Source organism: Euwallacea similis, chromosome 9 (assembly GCF_039881205.1).
Source record: "Euwallacea similis isolate ESF13 chromosome 9, ESF131.1, whole genome shotgun sequence".
Taxonomy (NCBI): domain Eukaryota; kingdom Metazoa; phylum Arthropoda; class Insecta; order Coleoptera; family Curculionidae; genus Euwallacea; species Euwallacea similis.
This window is the reverse complement of record NC_089617.1, coordinates 5,619,280-5,641,259: the sequence shown is the minus strand read 5'-3', so window position 1 is coordinate 5,641,259 and position 21,980 is coordinate 5,619,280. Positions and strand designations below refer to the sequence as shown.

General features: G+C 35.9%; 1 pseudogene; it reads right to left on the bottom strand.

The window, feature by feature from the left end:
• Positions 1-469: 469 nt before the first annotated feature.
• Positions 470-3,088, bottom strand: LOC136411060 (tigger transposable element-derived protein 6-like; annotated as a pseudogene).
• Between the last annotated feature and the right edge of the window lie 18,892 nt (positions 3,089-21,980).

Below are 21,980 nucleotides of genomic sequence, written 5' to 3'. Positions count from 1 at the left end.
GGAGTTTGCTTATTTGGGAAGATTACGAGTTACGTTTACGATCACATGTCTAGAGCGAGCACTGGTCAAAGAGAGCAAAATTACTGCGATCATCCCTTAAGTACTAAACCCGAGAAACTCCACCCAGGGGCGCACCAATACCAGACGCCATTGCGGGCAATGGTCGCGCCTAAGGTTATAAAATCGCCGCCATCTGGCAAATACCTATACAAGTCGCTTTCATTGAAGTATTGCGATCCGCCGAATTGCGGATCGCGGCAAAGGTCCAATTTAGAAAGCTTCCTTTGACTAGTAGCGTATTTCCCAGCCATAAAGAGCCCCTTCGATATGGCCTGATGGGTACGATGGTCTGGCGCCCAGATGGAATCCTTCAAATACGTATCGATGCCCATGGGCGTAACTTAAGGGATAAAAATACAAAACAAATTAACTAAGCAAACTACGCCAAGAAACAATAACCTAAAAGTCCTTAACATATTAGATTCATAACTTTGGAATACTTTTCTATATTCGCTATTGTGGAAAGTGGAATGTTATCTTCTGGATCCAATTCCATCAATGTAGCGTCATCATTTTTAAATGCTCTAGGTCTAGCTGCTTTTCCAATCCCAAGCAATTCTTCTCTGTGTCCTGCGATATTGGGACAAAACAAAATCGAAAGCCTTTCTTTGGAAAGTTTTCGTTCAGAACATTTTTGGGATTTATAAGTAAGAGTTTTATCAGGCAAAGTGCGGAAGAAAAGACCAGTTTCATCGGCATTGTACACATCCTCTGGCTGGTACCCAAGGAGCAATGATGGAAGCTTAATTTTAAACTGGTCTACGTCTACCTGATTGACATCAGCTGATTCTCCGGAGATACACTTAAAACTAATTGAATGTCTTTTACGCCACTTTTCCAACCAACCATTAAAAGCTCGAAAATTGGTAAGATTTAGTTTGTATTCTATTTCTTGAGCTTTAGCCTTTACTAAAGTTTCTGATATCGGAATGTTCTGACTTCGAGCACGTGAAAACCAATCACAACACAATTTGTCAACTTTAAGTCCCTCAGTTTTCAAAAAACTTCGTTTTTCTTCTGTATTCACGTTTCCTGCTTTCCACTTTAAATGAATGTGATCCTTGTTTTTTACAATTTCTGTCGCCTGAGTTTTTCCGATATTAAATTTCTGGAGAAGTTTTCAAACGGATAAGTTATCTTTTTCACTAGCACTAATAACTTTAATTTTCTCCTTCAAACTAAAAAACCTCTTACTCAGCGCCATTACAAAAAAAACTGTATTACATGCATTCACTTCTCTATCACTTTTATTCTTTCAAAATCTAAAACTAAATGCCTTCCCAACCTTAGATTGCAGGGATCGTATCACCTGCAACCTTTAGTATTGGTTTCTCTGTTTTGATTACAACCATAACTGACAAATAAATAGTTCTTTCCAGACTAAATAATTTTGTAACAGGATATGAATTAAACTTTATTTATTTAACTCTAAAGATTTATGATAATTATTATATTAAAGATCAACAATAACTACTTGGTATCAATATTATGATTAAATTATAACAATTATGATTAAGTTATAATAATTGTTAATTGTTAATTTTTGCAAAATTGTAAAAAAGCCATCCAACAACCCAGTTGAACTCGATAGATTTTTTCAATATTAATTCAATGCATCAGCATTAAAACAAAAAATAGGAAATTCACAAAACTAATTCGGGTAATTCGCTACGAAACATTATATGTTTCATTAATAAAATATCAAGTCCGGTTAACAGAGGTTTCTGTATTTTTTGGTACCAAAAATAGTGCCCGCGTCCGTTTATTAGTGTCTGGTTATGGGAGTTTGTTCTACATGTAAAAAAGTACCTAGGAGCTTTTTTTTCTGAAACGTGTCTGCTTAAGGGAATTGTCTGCTTAACAGAGGTATCCGTAACGAGAGGTTTTACTGTACTTGACGAATGTGGATTTTCATTAATTGCTAGGAGTATGTTAAGTTTTTTACTTTCACTTAAAGCTTGTGATTTGCCACTTTTAGGTAAACCCCGTACGGTTTCATGTTCTCCAAATCTATGAAATATTCTACTGACAGTTGATTGCACAATAGGATTATCAGAATACTTTGCATTAAATAACACACAAACTTCTTTTTGACTCCTTACTTTATCTTTGCAACTCAACAACATTAAAATTTCAATTCGCTGTCTTTCTGAGAGCACCATAGTTATTCAGAAACTCTTTTATTAAGACTGAACTATCGTTCGTGGCAGCATAATGTGCAATAACAACTTCTATTGTATCTCCAACCTGTAAAGAAACAGTCAAAAAAATTGAAAACTGATCAATAAAAAATTTTAAAAACCGATAAAGTTTGAGTGAATTTTAGTTTATTATAAAAATTTATAATTACCGTATCTGTAACACAAATTTCAGAATCACTTGTCTTTCTCGTGTAAAGCACCCCGGGTTACGCATACGTATTATTATATCATATATGTATTAACCTCTTACATTATTTCTTGCACTATTTTCTCATGGAAACCTAAGGACAATATTAGAACTTAATTAGAATGTATGTCTACGTAGAAACACAATTCCTTTGTCTGATATAAGCAACCCATCAAATTGTAATTAGCTGAGACTCAAAGTCTCAGTACTGTTTAAGGTTCAAACTACCCTTATTGATGTACTTTAGCAAAGTCCACGTAGATATCATTTATATAAATAGGGTAGTCAAGCAGTTAAGGAGGGTCCAGCAGAAACCTTCAGACTGATCTTCACAAAACACTTACATAAAAGGGTCTTTACGCCTCGCTCCCGCTCTTGTATTATCGAGAAGTTAATAAAGTGTTATATTTTTGACTCGCGTATAGTTATTCCAACCCGGCACATTACACTTGCTTGAAGGACCTGCTTCATTTGCGCCATTCAAAATTGTATTTGATAATTTAGCTCACTTCACAATAACTTCTTTTTCGCTGCTCTCCTCTTCGCCTGAAGAAGGTTCATATGCATCGGATAAATAAACATCGTCGAACTCCACAACATCTCTCATACTATCTTCATCAGACATCAAAGAATCCCACATTTGCTCTAAACGCTTTTGATCCTTTTTATCACCCGTGTTTGCTAATGATTACTTTACTTTAGCACGTACAAAGCGCAAGTGACACTGCATGCAAGTTACAATCCTTATAGTTGCAACGTCAACACAAAGTATTATTGCGTCATAGTAGACTATAAATAAGAAGTTATTGTAGGAAGCAGGGACTTGTTTATTCCGTTATCTTTGCTGCAGGATTAGCTTGCTAATTCTTCTCCGAAATCTCACATACAATGCATGTTAGTTCTGAATGTAATGTACCCTCCGTATCATCATAATTCTCATGGAATAATTTTAAAGCAACTAAACATATTACAGAAAAATTAGGATGTTTGCTACATTAGATGGTATTAGATTTATGTATCCCGCCAGTCTAGATTCAAAAAAGAATAAATAATAATATTAGATTTCATTTAAGAGCAAACGTCTAGACTCATTAAGAATATTGATGACTAGATAAAATAAACAAAAATGTAAAATAGGACGTACATACCCCATATAGAAAAGGCTTATTAGTTAGTCTTCGAATACACTGCCCTTGCCTTTTGAAAATAAAACAAAAACACTCCAGCTTGTATTAACAGCTAGTGCTGTGTTTTATTGAATACCCATTTTCCTATGAAAATCACATAGATTGTTATTTCTTTGTGCAGTATAAGTAATTAACTGGGTTAAAAGTCCGTATCCCGTTGCAAACTACCCTTAATGACATGATAAACAGTAGTATTTAAACAACTTAGAACCCCTTAGCCGGCAGTTCCTGTTGAGCAGTCCTTCTTCATCAGCCAGCTTAAGAAGCCACAACCAGTACTTAGTGTTTTCTTGTTCTTGTGTAATAGAGAAGTTGAATAAAAGTGTTGCATCCAAAAATCACGTATAGTTCCACACGGCCACATTACATGAATAAAGTTGTATTTTTTTTACGTGTTTTGATGAACCGACATTATCACTCGCATCAAGGTGTTGACTTGAATAATAAAAACTGACAAGTTTTGACTGGAAAATTTGGTATCACATCAATGCCTTACCGTCCATATATTCTAATTTACTATTTAAAGACGGCGAGACACCAATGTTATGCCACGAAAAAAAACATCGAAAAATTACAAAATAAATAATATTTTCCAATGTAATGGAACTCGCGAAACAAAACTCGGGAGCACTTTGGTAAATTTTTATTCCACTCGTTATGACACACACAACCCTTAATCGTTTACAAAACTAAAGATCTTGGAATTAAACTGACATTTCAATAGAGAGAGCCAAGAGTTAATGAGGGAAGTGACAAAAATCCGGGAGCGGCGAGTTATATTATTATAATGGTTATGTCGGTTTTACAAGCTTCGGGGTATCTTAAGTACCAAATCTGGGGGTTAGTACTCATAGGCGTACTCCGGTTTTAGGCAATTAACAAGACAATCCACAGATGGTAACTTTCTAAATCCTTAACCCGTAACATCAAGATAATGGTAAGAAAAGATGATTTACGGGGGTGTTGCAGCTGTAGTGAGATTTAGGAAAATGTGGATATTTTAAACTTTTGCCTTGACGAGGAAAAGGAGTGAAAGTTTTTATGAAGGGTAACCCTTATTGAAAGATAATGGGTTCCCAACATATGGCCATCCAGGACATACCACTAAAGTAGTGAAAATTCATAGGCGTAACCTAAGGGTACATTACACCAATAAGAATGTATAATGTTTATAAATTACGGTTTATCCGAATAAGTTAATAGATGTTGGGTCTGAGAGCTTAACAAATATAAAGCTTTAATGGATACAAACGCTACAATACAAAAATACACTAAATACTAAACAACACTACACTGCACTAGAACTCTTTCACTGTCTTTACTATGTTTTGCCTCGATGTACGCTACTGAATAAAACTCTCCCTGTGCTGCGTCACGACGACCTTTTATATCTCTCGGCAGTCCTTCTAGAAAGGTACGTTCCAGACTTCGCCGGACAACACGGGAAGGTCTAGACGGTGGTAGAGAGAGAGACCGTCCGAGTGGCGAGTGTACCGTGAACGAGAGAGCGCGAGATCCACGCTCAGTAACGGTCCCAACAATAGAGAAAAAGTTCTCGTCCGTAGTATTGTTAGAGTCTTAAGGGAAAAACTTCTGACACCAGGTATTCTTTTGTACGTGGATACTGCCACGAAAAATCAGGACAATGGTCGAGAAAAACACTACTGTTAACGTCAACAAGTCTATATTTAAAAATCTATGATAACTTTAACTGTATTGGGTGCGTTCGAATCTCAAGTATGAATTTGGAGGAAGGTTGAATTTTGGTTTATTCCTCGAGTTCCACTTTAAATCTCTGACCAAAAAAAGGAAACAGGGAAAATGAGCAGAATTTGGTTTCAACCCATTTTGTTCTAGTTGACCAATCAGAACACAGATTTGGTAGGTTGCCACGAACTTGGGATTTTTAGATTGAATGAGAAAAAACAGACCTTAAAAGGTTCTTGCAATTAACGTCTTAACACATGTGACTCTGCGAAGGGCGGGATTACTGATTAGGACAGGTGAGTGGCGACAGAGTCATGGTGTGTTAAGAGTACTCGAGAATATTTTTATCTAATGGTTCTCACGGTCAAACCAGAACATCCCTCAAGTTGAGTGATTTATGTATATTGGTTATCGCTTCGTTTGGGATGAGGCATAGCAGATGATTTGGATGGGTATCCAACAGTATATATTTTTTGCCATTAACACCCGTGCTCAACGTGTTAAAACGCATTCGTGAACAAACCCTCCATAGTGTTCTTTATGAAAGTTCATATAGAAAAATATTTTTAGCTTTCCCAAGGATGCAAATAGAAGAGAATTTTGGATTAAATTTGTAAAAAAGCTTGACTGGATTCCAAACACAAGTAATGTTCTATGTTGACACCATTTTGAGGAAGAATTTTTCGATACATCTAAAGTAAAAATTAGATTATGCTCAGTAGGCTTACCAACAATAGAAATTGATCGACTAAAATATGTGAGTAACTACTTTTTTTATATTGTGATATACTGTGTATTTTAAGATTGTTTGTAATAAAAGAAGGGACATAGTTTATCTGGTCCAAAATTAAAAAGTTATTTGAAGAATTTTAATTGCTCTTGTTAACTTTGTTACTGTTTATAACGCAACCTTAAGTACATCTACAAATTTCTATAACCTTGAAGTTTATTGATAATTTTGCTTTCAGCTAAAGTTTAAATTAAAATTGTTGCTCAATTAAATACAACACCTCTATTCGTTATCGTAATAATCTTGAAGTCTCCATTTAACAAAGTTTGATCATTTCCCCTCAGTCAAATATATTGATTTTCTTAGTCCCTCTTGAAAACCCAAAGGCTCTATAGTTATAGTTAAAGCATTCCCTTCATATTTCGACATCGTATCCGGCGATAAGGACAAGGGCCCCTTTTCTTAGGATTAGATATTAATGATAGTGTTCTATTTTGAGTAGTTTGTAATTGTAGGCATATCGAACTTATTTACTTTATAAGCTGAGGCTACACCTTCATTTTGGAATGCTAAAATTTGTGAACTGTCAGGGAGACAGAGAATAGACGATGTCGGGCACTTTTAGGGTTTTAGGTAAAAAAAAGGGAATTTTGAAGAAGGGAAGAAGGGCACTTGCTCTGGTGGCTTCGTGTAGACCGGGCATTCTATTACTCCATAAATATAATTTTATAAATTAAATATTAAATATTTAAAAAGAAGGGAGTTATTTTTTCCCTTTTTCCTAGCATACATAAAGGACAATGAGCACTGAATTGAAGGTCTGCAAAAGGCAGGAAAAGCTAAGGAGACGTCGAAGCTTCATCCTGAAGAAACTGCACAATACGAGTTGAAGGGAAAAGGTGTCCTCTAGTAAGTTTCAATTACTCCTTATCACCTAAGCATTACCTCCTATTACCTTTTTCTTAACATATTCCTATAGTAAATATGGCCCCTTACCAAAGTTTAGTGGGCAAAGAATATTTAGTAGAATCATCATAATTAGGGTCTTAATTTATGTATGATACTTCTCAAAATGTGGGAAAGAGACAATTTTAGGCCAATTATTTATTATTAAGGACAATTATTTATTATTATCACAGAATAAACTAAAAAATGTTTTAGCAACATTTGATTACACATATGATGGGCGAGGGCATCACGTTGAGTGCGACAAATCCTATATGGATGAAGTAAAACAGTACACTGGCTGCATTCCAAAGAAATGTGGTCACTTTGTCAGTGATCGAATAATCACAGAATATAAGACAGATATTTTACTGTGGTTGGCAAAAAAGGTATATTAGAATATCAGCAGCTCCACATGGATTATCTTCAATACAATTAACAATTATAGACCTACATTCTGGTGCATTATCTCATGGAGAAAACTTCATTAACTTCTACAAAAGCATGAAAACGAACTTTATCAACCCCACTGATTTGAAAATTTACAGATCTGTCCGGTAAAGACCTTTTAATTGACGCTACCTTCATGTTTCACACTTGGACATTTTAGGGAAAAAATCCAAAAAACCATTACAGAATCGTTTGGATTGGATGCGACTAAACTTTTTCTGGCACGTTTGATGTTTTTCTCAAGGTTCACAGCAAAAGCTGGTATGAGAATTCACGATAAATATTGGCACGTTCATGTAGATAAGGTACTGGTTAATTAGGAAGATTATATAATAAAAGCATGTGAAATGTCGATTTTTCTTAGCACACATATGAATCTTTTCCCTACATATCGCTGCTTTACCTCAACGACTGCAGTAAGGATGTTTTGGGAATTTACTTGGATAGTCTTCAGGCAAATGTAACTGTGGAGCTGCGGAAAGGACAAGTGTCAATGTTCACTTCCGGGGCGGAAAATCCTCATTTTGTTGAAAAGGTACTTAACTATGTATATTTTCTTATAAAATTTGTTTTCCTTGGAAAAAAATTAGTGAAGGGCAGAGATTCACCATCACTATATCGTTTACCTTTGATCAGAATAAAAGGATCAGTAATCCTAGTTTAATTTAAAAAGACTTATAAAATTGGGAAATAAATCTGTGAGAAAAAAAAAGCCCTTAAAGAAGCCCTATTCTACACGATAATTGCTACTCCTGAGATATATTCCTTTTTAGCTGGGTTCCTTGAGCCTGACATCTCTTTTTTCAACTCACTGATTAATTTTCATTCACCAAACTATCAAGGATTGAATACGGATTTTCCCATGGATTAGCTTTATGCTTTGTACGTTTACATCCAAATTACTTCTCCTTTTATGTTTACTTATGAGACTCCGTATCTCAACTCATCTAACAAAAAAAATACAATTTCTATCATATAATAAGGTGTTTTATTAATTTTTTGGCAACCGTGTTCCTCGAGGACTAATGAACGAGGCAACATACAGTGGATCACAAAAATATTCGGACAGCAAATCTAATTAATTATACTTACCGTTTTAAATGGATATTTGAAAGAATTAAACAAAAAATATTCAATGATAAATTTCTAAAATATTTTTCCTACCATAAAATGACCTTAATTTCCAAACAAACCATCGAAATCGAAAAAAAATTATGGAATTAGTGTTATGTACCCCGATGCAGGGAGATAGGTTTTGACAACAAAAACGCGTTGGTTCTACTAGTCACTACTATAATCAACTATTCTGGTCGAGAGTCTATTGGGAAGAGTTCGTGTTTTTACCCCCAAGCTGTATTTATGTATATATCTAATCAAATAGAGGGGTGATTACAAAACTAATTACTATGCAATGTCTATTGGAAAAACTCCGGACCTTGGCTTAATTACTTTATCTGTGGGGCCAAGGTTAAGTTAGTATTATTGGTTGGGCCAAAGGCCGAGTTAGTACAGAACAAATACAATTCTTCATGAGAAATACAAATAAGCTCGAATATCAGTTAATTTATCCTAATTCATAAGATAGGTACATTACATATTTTTGTGATTTGATAAAAATGTAATTTAAACAGGTGTGTTATTATTTCCATAGTTGTATATATTTATTGTTTATGACTTTATTAAATATTAGTATGTAAGGTTTAATCTATTTATTGGCAATTAAATTTTTCTTGCCCGTTCAATACATAGTCTATTAAACCCAATAATAAACGAATTCTAGTAGGTGTCCGAATATTTTTGTAATCCACTGTATATCCCTGGTACCGATAATCTTGCCGATTGTGGTAGCAAAGGGATGCTCCCATCCGAACTCAGTACTTTCGATCTTTGGTGGAAGGGTCCAAACTTTTTAACTCAGAATGTGGACACTTGGCCATCGGAGGAATTTGACTTCCATGATAATTTGGTCCTTCGAGCCGGATGCGAATTACGCGTGCGAATTTACGTTGTAAAGCACCCCGGCTTACGCATACGTATTATTATATCATATATGTATTAACCTCTTACATTATTTCTTGTACTATTTTCTCATGGAAACCTAAGGACAATATTAGAACTTAATTAGAATGCATGTCTACGTAGAAACACAATTCCTTTGTCTAATATAAGCAACCCATCAAATTGTAATTAGCTGAGACTCAAAGTCTCAGTACTGTTTAAGGTTCAAACTACCCTTATTGATGTACTTTGGCAAAGTCCACGTAGATATCATTTATATAAATAGGGCAGTCAAGCAGTTAAGAGATAGTCCAGCAGAAACCTTCAGACTCATCTTCACGAAACACTTACATAAAAAGGGTCTTTACGCCTCGCTCCCGCTCTTGTATTATCGAGAAGTTAATAAAGTGTTATATTTTTGACTCGCGTATAGTTATTCCAACCCGGCACATTACAAAAGTGGTGTCAGAAGTGGGATACGTTCGATTACATTACCGTAAAAGTTCCAAAAGAAGTACGGTGCGTACGTAACCATACAAAAGTGTGTCAGTTGGTACGCGAGTATAGCACTCAGACAACGTTCTCTACAAGACTCCAAAATCAAAGCCAGGCAGATTTCCGACGAAGACTATCAAATCTCCGTTCCTGTTATTGTAAGAAATCCAGGGTGGACCCAGGAACCTACCACAAATCCAAATCAACTTCTAAACTCCAGCTCCGCAAAAATCTACGATTCTATGCAGCGACCAATTCTTATGTAAGTGTATCTTAAGAAAATCCTGTTTTAATTTTATATACCTTATTTATCCCATATTGCCAACTCTCTCTTTACCAAATCATGATGCTTGATCCAAGTTCTTCTAACAATTCTGCTTCTCAATCTATTTCGTTAGAAATGGCAGAGCGAATGCTCATTAAATTCGATGGCGATAGAAGTAAACTCCACGAATTCACGGATAATTGTTCTCTAGCTATGTCACTGGTCAGACCAGCCCAAAAACCCATCCTTTTCACAATCATAAAATCGAAAATAACTGATAAAGCCAGAATTCTTATAAAAAATCGCATATTCGAAGATTGGCCCACATTAAAACAATATTTATTCGATGCATACTCTGACAAGAGAACTCAAGGCCAATGGCAACTTGAGTTACATTCGTGTAGACAAAATATTAACGAGGACGTAATTTCCTTTGCAAATAAAATTGAGAATTGCTACATAAAATTATTGGGTACCTTAGACGATACTACAAGTGAAGAACATCGTCAAGGGTGCACTGAACTTTTACAGAAACAAACTCTTAGTGTATTTTTGGCAGGGTTAAACCGCGAAATTGCACTAATAGTTAAGGCTAGAAACCCCACGTCGTTAGAAGACGCTGTCCAGATAGCCCTAAATGAGGAAAAGGAAATTAAGTCGCTCAAAGAAATATCTAAGTATCAGAATATCAACAATTCAAATACCCGTCATTGTTTTAATTGTAATCGAAGTGGCCATACTACTCAGAACTGTCGATTAAAATATTCAAATCAAAATTATCCAGGTACATCTAGAAACCCAATCGCTCAACCACTACATCAAACTTTCCACCAAAATTCTAGATCTCAAAACTCTCAATTTTCACAATTTTCACGACCGCAACACTACTCCAGGCAAAATCAGAACCTTAGCGAAAACATTTGTCAAGTTCAAACCTCTAAAATCTGTAACTATTGCAAAAAACCGGGTCATCTTATACAGGAATGTCGAAAAAGACAATATAATAATTCTAAACGAGACACCTCCAATAACCCACAGTCAAATCCTTTTTTAGCCGAACGCATCAACAGCAATCCAACAAACTCTCGAGTTTCCCGCTCGAGTCCGGCCGCGACGGGAAACATGAACCTCATCCAGGCCGAATCTCAGTCGTAAATATTCAAGACCTTACCCCTTACGTATACCTAGACATTCCCGAGTTGCAAAAACGGTGTAGGTTTCTAATCGACACCGGTGCAACCATTTGTCTATATAAAATCGGAAATTTAGTCAATGGAACTGCACATTACGACGATATGCCTATTTCCCTTAAAGGAATCGATTCAAATCAATCAATCGATCAATTATCAAAAACTTTATCTTATTCATACTTCTCGGCAGATATCTTTAATGGCAAACCTCATGTCTTCCACGCCGTCTCCGACGACTTCCCTATCGAATTCGAAGGCATTTTAGGTAACGACTTCTTAAAAAGACATTCTGTTACTATTGACTACAAACATGATCTCATGCTGATAAATGGACACCAGATTCCAATTTCTCATATTTCTCGCCCATCAGATGCACCGACATCTAAAAGTAATACATCTCCAATCACTATTCCCCCAAGATGCGAACACATAGTCAAAATAGACGTCTTGAACACTCCTCTAAATCGCGAAGGTATTCTTCCAAAATCCGAAATCGCCAATGGCGTGTTTCTATGCGAGAGTCTAGTCTCGATTGACAACAATAATCAAGCTCTTACTTCAATAATGAATACTACTGAAAACCCTATAGAAATCACACAACTTAAATTTGAAATCGAAGAAATAGAAACAGAAACAAACCCCCAAACTAACTCAAAAATTCTCAATATCGAACCAATACATAAAAATTTTAACCCAAGCCGTCTTAACGAAATCTCGACGCGCTTACGCACTGATCATTTGAACCAGGAAGAAAAGACATCCCTCATTAAACTATGTCATGAATATAATCACATATTCCATCTAGAGAGAGATTTATTGTCTCACACTGACTTAATAATGCATAAAATACCTACTAAATCCGATACTCCAGTAAATGTCAAAACTTACCGCTACCCCGAAGTTCATAAAGCCGAAGTCAACAGACAAATTCAACAGATGCTAGAACAAGACGTGATCGAACCATCAAACTCTCCTTGGAATTCCCCCGTCTGGGTCGTCCCAAAAAAATCTTTGGAACCCGAAAAAAGGAAGTGGCGTTTAGTAATCGATTACCGGAAACTAAACGATATCAGCATTGGTGATTCTTATCCGCTTCCAAACATTACTGAAATCCTCGACCAATTGGGTCACTCTAAATATTTTACAACTCTTGACTTAGCATCGGGATTCCATCAGGTTAAAATGCATCCGGATGACGCGCCTAAAACCGGATTTTCTGTCCCTTCCGGACACTACCAGTTCAAACGCATGCCATTTGGTCTGCGAAATGCTCCTTCTACCTTTCAAAGGCTTATGAATTCCGTCCTTGCCGGTATCCAAAATTACCGCTGTTTCGTCTACCTTGATGATATCGTTATCCACGCTGGAGATCTCACCACTCATAATGCTCGTCTAAAGGAAATCTTTGAACGCTTGTCCCGTTACAACCTCAAATTACAACCCGAAAAATGTGAGTTCCTTCGTAAGGAAGTCATGTATTTGGGACACCTAATAACTGAAACTGGTGTAAAACCTGATCCTAACAAAATTCAAGCCATCAAAAATTACCCCATTCTAAAAAACGTAAAGGACATCCGAGCTTTTCTAGGCCTAGCAGGCTACTATCGCAGATTCATCCCCAATTTCAGTGAATTAACTCAACCCCTCACAAAACTCCTAAAAAAGGACACAGACTTCATCTGGACTAGCTTACAACAACAGACATTCGATCAGCTAAAACTAGCTCTAACTCACGAGCCCGTTCTTCAGTTTCCCGATTTCTCTACCCCTTTTAACCTTTCAACCGACGCCAGTGATCTAGCCATTGGTGCTGTTCTATCCCAGGGTAAAATCAACCATGATCTCCCAATAGCATATGCTAGTCGCAGCTTAAACAAAAGTGAATCCAACTATAGCACGATAGAAAAGGAACTCCTCGCCATAATATGGGCCGTAAAACATTTCCGCCCCTATTTATACGGCAGGAAATTCAACATATATACAGACCATAGACCCCTAACTTGGTTATTCAATGTCAAAGACCCTAGTTCTCGATTAATCAGATGGCGTTTACTCCTGGAAGAATACGACTATCATATCGAATATCGACCAGGAAAAACCAATCAAGTCGCCGACGCGTTAAGTCGTATTACCCTGAACCAAGATATCACGAGTCCTATCAATCTAGTGACCACAAATATCTAATACGACAGCTTCCTAAAGACATATAATACAACCTTGATAAGTTATGACAAAATCACCGAGTCTAACGGCACTCTTCTGTCAAAACCCGGTAACTACGTTATTTGCATCCCAGAAGACCTGTCCTCTGACGAGAAATCATTCAACCAATTGACTAGCAAATTCAACCACAAACCCAAATTACAAGCACTCAATCCCAAAATCGGTAATATCGAACACTTTCTCGAAACCAACACACATATTTTTTACCTTATTCACAAACAAAAATTTCGAGACAAGAGTTCTTACAAAATCCTATTCGAACTTCTATCCAAATTAAAGGAAACCCTGTTATCACTGAACATAAGGTCAATAAACCTTCCCAGATTAGGTATCTGTTTTGACAAACTCGATTTCAGACAAATACGAGCAATGCTTAGATATATCTTTAAGAATACTGCAATAGAAATAAATATTTTTCATGACGTCCTTGTTTCACCTTCGACCGATTTAATTCCGATCATACTTAAAGAAAATCATTCAAACCCTTCATCAGGCCATTTAGGTTATCATAAGACTTACAACCGAGTCAAACAATGTTACAACTGGAAAAATATGAAGAATGATATCGAAAAATTTGTGAAAGAATGCGATTCCTGTCAGAAAAATAAACTTGTTAGAAAGAAAACCAAACAAGCAATGCAGATTACCACTACTGCTGAAAAACCTTTCGAAAGAATAGCCCTTGATATAGTAGGACCTCTTCCTTTAACAATATCCGGTAACAGATTCATCCTAACCCTGCAAGACGACCTCACTAAATTTACTCAAGCTTACGCAATCCCAAATCACGAAACCCTAACCATCGCTGAGTCACTTGTTCGTAATTTCATTTGTAAATTTGGTATCCCTCAATCGATCCTCACAGATCAAGGTCGTGACTTTACATCCCAACTTCTTAAAGACGTCTCAAAACTCTTCAAGATCAAAAACATCACGACTACCGCATATCATCCACAAACTAACGGAGCCCTAGAAAGAACTCATCTCACCATTGCGGATTACTTAAAGCACTACGTCAAACTGGATCAAACGGACTGGGACTCCTGGTTAGACTTTGCAACTTTTTCTTTTAATAATTCTGTCCATAGCTCCACTAAATTTTCACCCTTCGAACTAATCTTCGGATTCCAACCCACCTTACCATCACAAATAACTAAAGAACCGGAATTCAAATATACATACGAAAATTATATTGATGACTTAACTCTGAAACTCCGACAAAGTCATCAGATAGCCCGTGAAAACTTAATTAAATCAAAAGAAATAAATAAAATCCGATACGATAGAAATTCCCGGCCAGCAGTCTTCAAAACAGGTGATAGTGTTTACCTCGAAAATAATGTCACGCGTCCAGGTAAATCCAAGAAGCTAACACGAAATTATGACGGTCCTTATAGAGTCACAAAAATTAATTCTCCTGTCAACTCAACAATCCTAGTAAACAATAAACAAGTAACGGTACACAACGACAGGTTAAAATTAGCCTTTGTTGCAGGTTAATCATCCTACTCCTGGATGGGATCAACCCCACTCGCCAGGATGTTTCCAAATTGCAAATTCGCCCGATAATAACATCACCTGGAATTTATTACGACCATATGGGCATTTCCCAGTTTCTTGATTCTTCATGGAAGTTACTTTCATACCTAAACCTCAATACCCTCCTTGATAAAGTGCACCTCGTCGAGTTAAATATTAAGGATACATCCGAACTATGTTCACCCGCTCATATTACCAAGCATTACCTATGTGATACCTCGCTCAATATAGCAAAACAATTATTACCATCATTAAAAGCTCGCTATGACAGTCTCATAGACTTGTCAAATGGACCCCGAACTAGACGAGGATTATTCAATGGATTCGGAACTGTATTTAAAACTCTTTTCGGTACATTAGACCAAAACGACGCCGACTACTATTCTAGTGTAATCAACAAGGTTAACGCTGACGATAAACATTTTGTAGAGCTTCTAAAATCCCAAGTCCAAGTAGTCAGGAGCACACTAGAGAACTTCAACTCTTCAATTACCAATATCGACAAAAATAGTCAATCATTTGAATCTAATCTAAAAAGAATTTACAGTCTAGCTAAAGATAACTCTGATTTGAAATTAAAACAACGAATCGATGAACACATTTCTCTCCTAACATTGGTTATAAGCGAACTTAATAACGAACTTACTTCAATTCTTGATGCCCTCCTTTTAGTTAAAACAAATCAAGTACATCCCATGATCATAAGCCCAAAACAATTCCTCGCCGAACTATCTAAAACGCTTCCGCATTTACCTTCTTCCTGTTCTTACGCGTTACCTCTAGAAGGCCAACATATCCAGGAACTCCTATCATTAACCCATATAAATTATCATTTTTCAGAAAACAACATAATTTTTGTCCTAGAGATTCCCCTTGTAAACGATCAAAAATTCAATCTGTTCAAACTTATTTCCCTACCAACGCTAACCGACAATAATCAATACCTCTTTATTCTACCCTCAGTTAACTATTTAGCACTATCCGAACAAAGAAATGCATATTGTACTCTAAACGATCTCACGGATTGCACACTCTTGTCAACAAAAGTTTATCTTTGTATTAACAAGTTACCCATATACTCAACCTACTCAAAACCTATCTGCGAATCAGAAATCATTTTAAAACCTGGATCAGTATCCAATACTTGCGATGTTCGAATTATGCAATCTCTATCAGAAATGTGGCAACCTCTTCAAAAAATCAACTCCTGGTTGTATATCCTACCCAAGGACACAACTGTAACTCTAAATTGCAAAAATTCACAACCTCATGATCAGGTACTGACAAAAATGGGAACTCTTACCTTAGAAAAGGACTGCAAACTTTTTAGCACCACCACAGTTTTAAAAGCCAGAAACCCAAGTTTATTCGAACAAGAATTTTATTCAATTATTCCTGCATTTAATTTGACTGATGACCAGTGTTGCAAAAGAGAAAAAATACTTGAATACAAGATAAATGAAACTCTTTTACCCTATCACTCTTTTTCATTGGACCGCGAAAGTTTAAATATTGCAAGCCATAAATTAAGCAAACTAGATGATGAACTTAACAAACTTGATCAATCAACACCTCTATCAAAAATTTTCCAAAGTTCTTATTTTACGTACGTATTTTTGACCTTTTTAAAACTTTTCATCCTTTATCTGGCATACAAAATCTATAAATACCTTAGACAATATTGCAAAAATCATAACCATGAAAGAAGTTCAATAACAAATTGCATTACCTTTAATTATTGCAAAAAAACTAATGAAGTTCAACCTTCTATTCCTATCACTGAGATCAGAACAGATGAACTTGGTAGTGAAGAGAGATTACCTAGAAGAAGTTCTAGATTGGCAAATTTAAAAACTAATTCAGATTGATAATGTATCTTTCCTCCTTATTCTAGTTAGGATATTGTATAAGTATGTATGTTTTTATTATTATATAAACCTTCTATATTTGTTAAGCGTAGAAATCTATAAACAGCTTATAGTTTTACATGAATTCTGTTAGAATTCATCTTTTAAGGGGGGAGGTGTAAAGCACCCCGGCTTACGCATACGTATTATTATATCATATATGTATTAACCTCTTACATTATTTCTTGTACTATTTCCTCATGGAAACCTAAGGACAATATTAGAACTTAATTAGAATGTATGTCTACGTAGAAACACAATTTCTTTGTCTAATATAAGCAACCCATCAAATTGTAATTAGCTGAGACTCAAAGTCTCAGTACTGTTTAAGGTTCAAACTACCCTTATTGATGTACTTTGGCAAAGTCCACGTAGATATCATTTATATAAATAGGGCAGTCAAGCAGTTAAGAGAGTCCAGCAGAAACCTTCACGACTCATCTTCACAAAACACTTACATAAAAGGGTCTTTACGCCTCGCTCCCGCTCTTGTATTATCGAGAAGTTAATAAAGTGTTATATTTTTGACTCGCGTATAGTTATTCGAACCCGGCACATTACAATAGCACTGGAAATGATGTGAATTTGTTGTTTCATCATCGTTTTTATTTCATCGTTTTGTTTGTTCAAATTTTTAATTGAATCGGAATAAAATTGTGCATCAGCCGCATCGGGGGTACCAAATAGCCAGTTAAAAGCATAAGAAATGCCGTTAAATAAACCACGTTTGGTTCTTTTTGTGTGTCCAACGAGATGAGTTATAGTGTCGATTTTTGATTCAAGTTTTGGTATTTGTGAAATTATTAGGCTCAAGGGTTTTTGACATTGATTTAATTTAGGACTGTTGGAGCAAAGGACAGTAGTCATGTCTGTCGTTGTCTTTATAAATTTTAGTCTATGCATTATGAATGAGATGTTTTTAAAGGAGAGTAAAGTAAATTGATCAGTCGTGATTTTTGCATGACCTAGGTCGTGGTAAAATATACCTGAAGTATCGTTAATCGGGTAGTCTGTGTATAGTTTAGTAGTGGAAGAATAAGGAACATATAGTAGCAGAGCGATAATGATCGTAGCTGGTTTACTCATCTTAGTTATCTGAAAAAAAATGTTTTAATAAATCTTTGTGATAAGTGCCGATTTTGTTAGGTTTCATTTGAATTTGGACAGTGTTGTTATCATTTACTTTTATGATTTTGTATGGACCCTTGTAGTTGGGACTTAATTTCTTACTCAAACCTGGTTTGACATTCTTGTTTTTAATTATGACAAGGTCATTGGTTTTAAATTCTATCACTCTGGAGTTACGATCATAATATTGTTTTGACCTTTCTTTGCTTTGAATTAAATTTTGCCTTGCAATTTCATATGCCTTATTGAGTTTTAGTTTTAAATTAGAATAGTAGTCGTCGTAAGAGTACTTAAATTCGGGTTTTTCAGTTATAGTTTTGGGAATAAAAGGCTTGCATCCGAACAATAGTTCATAAGGAGTAAGATTGGTTGCTTTATGTATGTGGCTATTATATGTGAACATGGCTAACTGAACATATTCGTCCCAGTTAGTTTGAGAGTCGTTTATGTAGTGTTTTAAATATTCTTTTAGGGTAAGATGACTGCGTTCTAATGCACCATTAGTTTGTGGATGATATGGGCTTGACAGAACGTGTTTTATTCGAAACAGTCGATTTAGTTCCTTAATAATTTCGGAACAAAAGTCAGAACCTTGATCTGAAAGAATTGATTCAGGAATTCCAAATATGCTTATGAATTGCACTAGTTGATCGGCAATTGTTGTTGCTTCATGATTTTGAAGACTTTTTGCGTATGAATATTTCGTCAAGTCATCTTGCATTGTAAGGATAAATTTATTGCCTTTTTCAGTTAAAGTTAGTGGTCCTACAATGTCAATGGCTAGTCGTTGAAACGGTCGAGAGCTGGTAGTGGTGATTTCCATTGGTGCTTTTCCTGGTCTATGATTAGTTTTATTAACTTGACAAGATTGGCAACATTTAATGAATTCTTTGATGTCGCTTTTCATATTTGGCCATTTATAATTTTCTTTTATTCTTTTATACGTTCTTAGAAATCCTGAGTCTCCTGATATCGAAGAACAGTGATTTTCTTCCAGAATTGATTGGATTTCTTCCTTCGTTCTCGGTTGGAATCTTGGTTTGTCGACTAAGATGACGTGAATTTTCCGGAACAAAAACTCGATCATTTCCAGAAACATTTCTAGTTTTAATTTAGAATTATGATCAACTGGGTTTTTTATATAAATCTTATTGATTTTGAATTTCGAAAGTGTTTTCCTCAGACTTAATAATGAATAGAATATATTTGGGTATTCTAATTTATCAAAATGGTTGAGTTTGGAGATCATTAAAAATGTCTGTTCGTTAGACGCATTTTTCAGATGTAGTGTATCATACATGTTCGTGTCATTAGTTAGAATGTCTAAATCATGTCTGCACCTTAGATTTTCGTAACTTGCATTACTCTCGCTTAAGTCCTTAGAATAGAACAAGGCGTTGGGAAATCTAGCGAATATATCGTCCTTAATAACTCCGATATCTGGGACACTTTTATTTGTATAATGATATTTTATGAACTCATCATATGTCTGATTGAACTTGGCTTGTAGAGACATTACCGGATTTTCGATTGGATTCCTGGATAAGGCGTCTGCATTACAATTTACTTTGCCTGGCTTGTATGTGACTTCATAATCGTATTCTTCGAGCTTAAGGCGCCATCGTAGGAGGCGGCTGCATGGGTTTTTGCAATTAAATAACCAAATTAATGGACGATGATCCGTTATAATTTGAAACTTCCTTCCGTATAAATAGGGGCGAAAGTGGTTTGTTGCCCAAATTATCGCGAGGGCTTCTTTCTCTGTAGTGCTATAATTCACTTCTGCCTTATTTAGTGTCCGAGAAGCATATGCAATCGGCAGGTCCTTCCCGACATCACCTTGGGAAAGAACAGCGCCTATAGCATAGTCGGAGGCGTCAGTCGTGAGTATGAATGGTTTTCCAAAATCGGGATATTGTAGGATTGGTTCAGTAGTCAGGATTCTCTTGAAAGTCTTAAATGATTCTTCAGTTTTAGGAGACCATATGAACGATACATTATTCTTGAGAAGTGAGGTAAGGGGTTTTGCAATCGTAGAGAAATCTTTAATGAATCTTCGATAGTAACCGATTAGCCCAAGGAATTGCTTGATTTGTTTTTGGTTTTTTGGTGTAGGGTATGAAGAAATGGCTTGTATTTTATCAGGATTTGGAGCTACACCTTTATTGCTAATAACATGGCCAAGGTAAACGACTTCCTTTTTCAGGAACTCACATTTATCTGGCTGAAGTAATAATTGATTGGATCGTAGACGTTCAAAGATGGTTCTTAGTTCTCCTTTATGCTCGTTGACGGAACTAGCATAGATGACAATGTCGTCAAGATATACGAAGCATTGTAATCCCTGTAGGCCAGTGAGAACCGTGTCCATCAGTCTCTGAAAGGTACTTGGAGAATTTTTCAACCCAAATGGCATTCTGGTGAACTCAAAGTGTCCGAAAGGTGTTGAAAATGCAGGTTTTGGAATGTCATCAGATTTCATTTCGATTTGGTGAAACCCGCTGGCAAGATCCAAGATTGTAAAATATTGTGCGTGTCCCAACTGGTCCAGAATATATTCTATATTCGGCAAGGGATAGGAGTCGCCTATTGTGACGTCGTTTAACTTGCGATAGTCAATGACGATACGCCATTTTTTTTCGCCTGAAGCGTCGAGTTTCTTAGGTACCACCCAAAGGGGGCTTGAATAAGGAGACACGGATGGTTGAATAATGCCTTGCTTAAGCATCTTTTTCATTTGTTTGTCTACTTCCGATTTATGTACTTCAGGGTATCTATATATTTTTGAATGTATGGGTGTCGGATTGCTTACAGTAATACTGTGTTGTACAGTATTCGTACTTGTTAACTTGTCATTGGGTAGATAAAATATATCATTGAACTCCGAGCACATTTCTAAAATGGATAATTTTTCTTCGGGGTTCAAATGATTTAGCCGTAAATTTTCCTTTAATAGATTGATGCGTTCCCTTTTCCTTGCTTCGACATTGGTATCCATGTCGATACTAAAGACAAGGGAATTGTCTTCATTGAAAGGTTCTAATAATAATTTGATGCGTTTTACCCGTACATGTTTGTCCGTTGTGTTTAAAATGGTGGTGATACTTTTATTTTTTTCTACCTTTAGGATTGATTTTGCTAAGAATACTCCATTACAGATTTGGATTTCTGGGCTTATACCTTGTGTTATATTTTGATTGATTATTTCGACTTCTATAATAGTTTCGGATCTGGGATGGAGATAGTAGATCTCTGAGTTCAATGAGTTAGAATTGGTTCGCAAGGGAATCGGAAATGGTAAACTTTGTACTGACAGGGTTTGCTTTTCGAAAGAGATATTAGCCATTTGGTTTTGAAGATAGTCATTACCAATTAATCCATCGAATGGTAAATTCGATTCGGACTTGATAATGTGGAATTTTACACTGAACGTTTTTCGATTGATTTCCAATGGTACATTTATACTACCAATAGTTGAAACCAATGTATTTGGACTGAGACCGCTTAATGACAATGTTTCGGATGGGTTGTATGTACATTTAGTTTGTTTTAATTTGGCAAGTTTGATCAATGAAACGCTTGCTCCGGTATCGACTAGAAATTTGAATGGAATGCCTTGAAAGTGTACTTTGATGTACACCATACTTTTATGTGTCACTAAAATAGGTAATGGCGATTGAGGCAATTTTTTAGAATTTTGATAGGTATACTTGGAAATATTTGGAATAGTATTCGAACTTGATTTTGTAGGATTAGAAATGGTAGTGT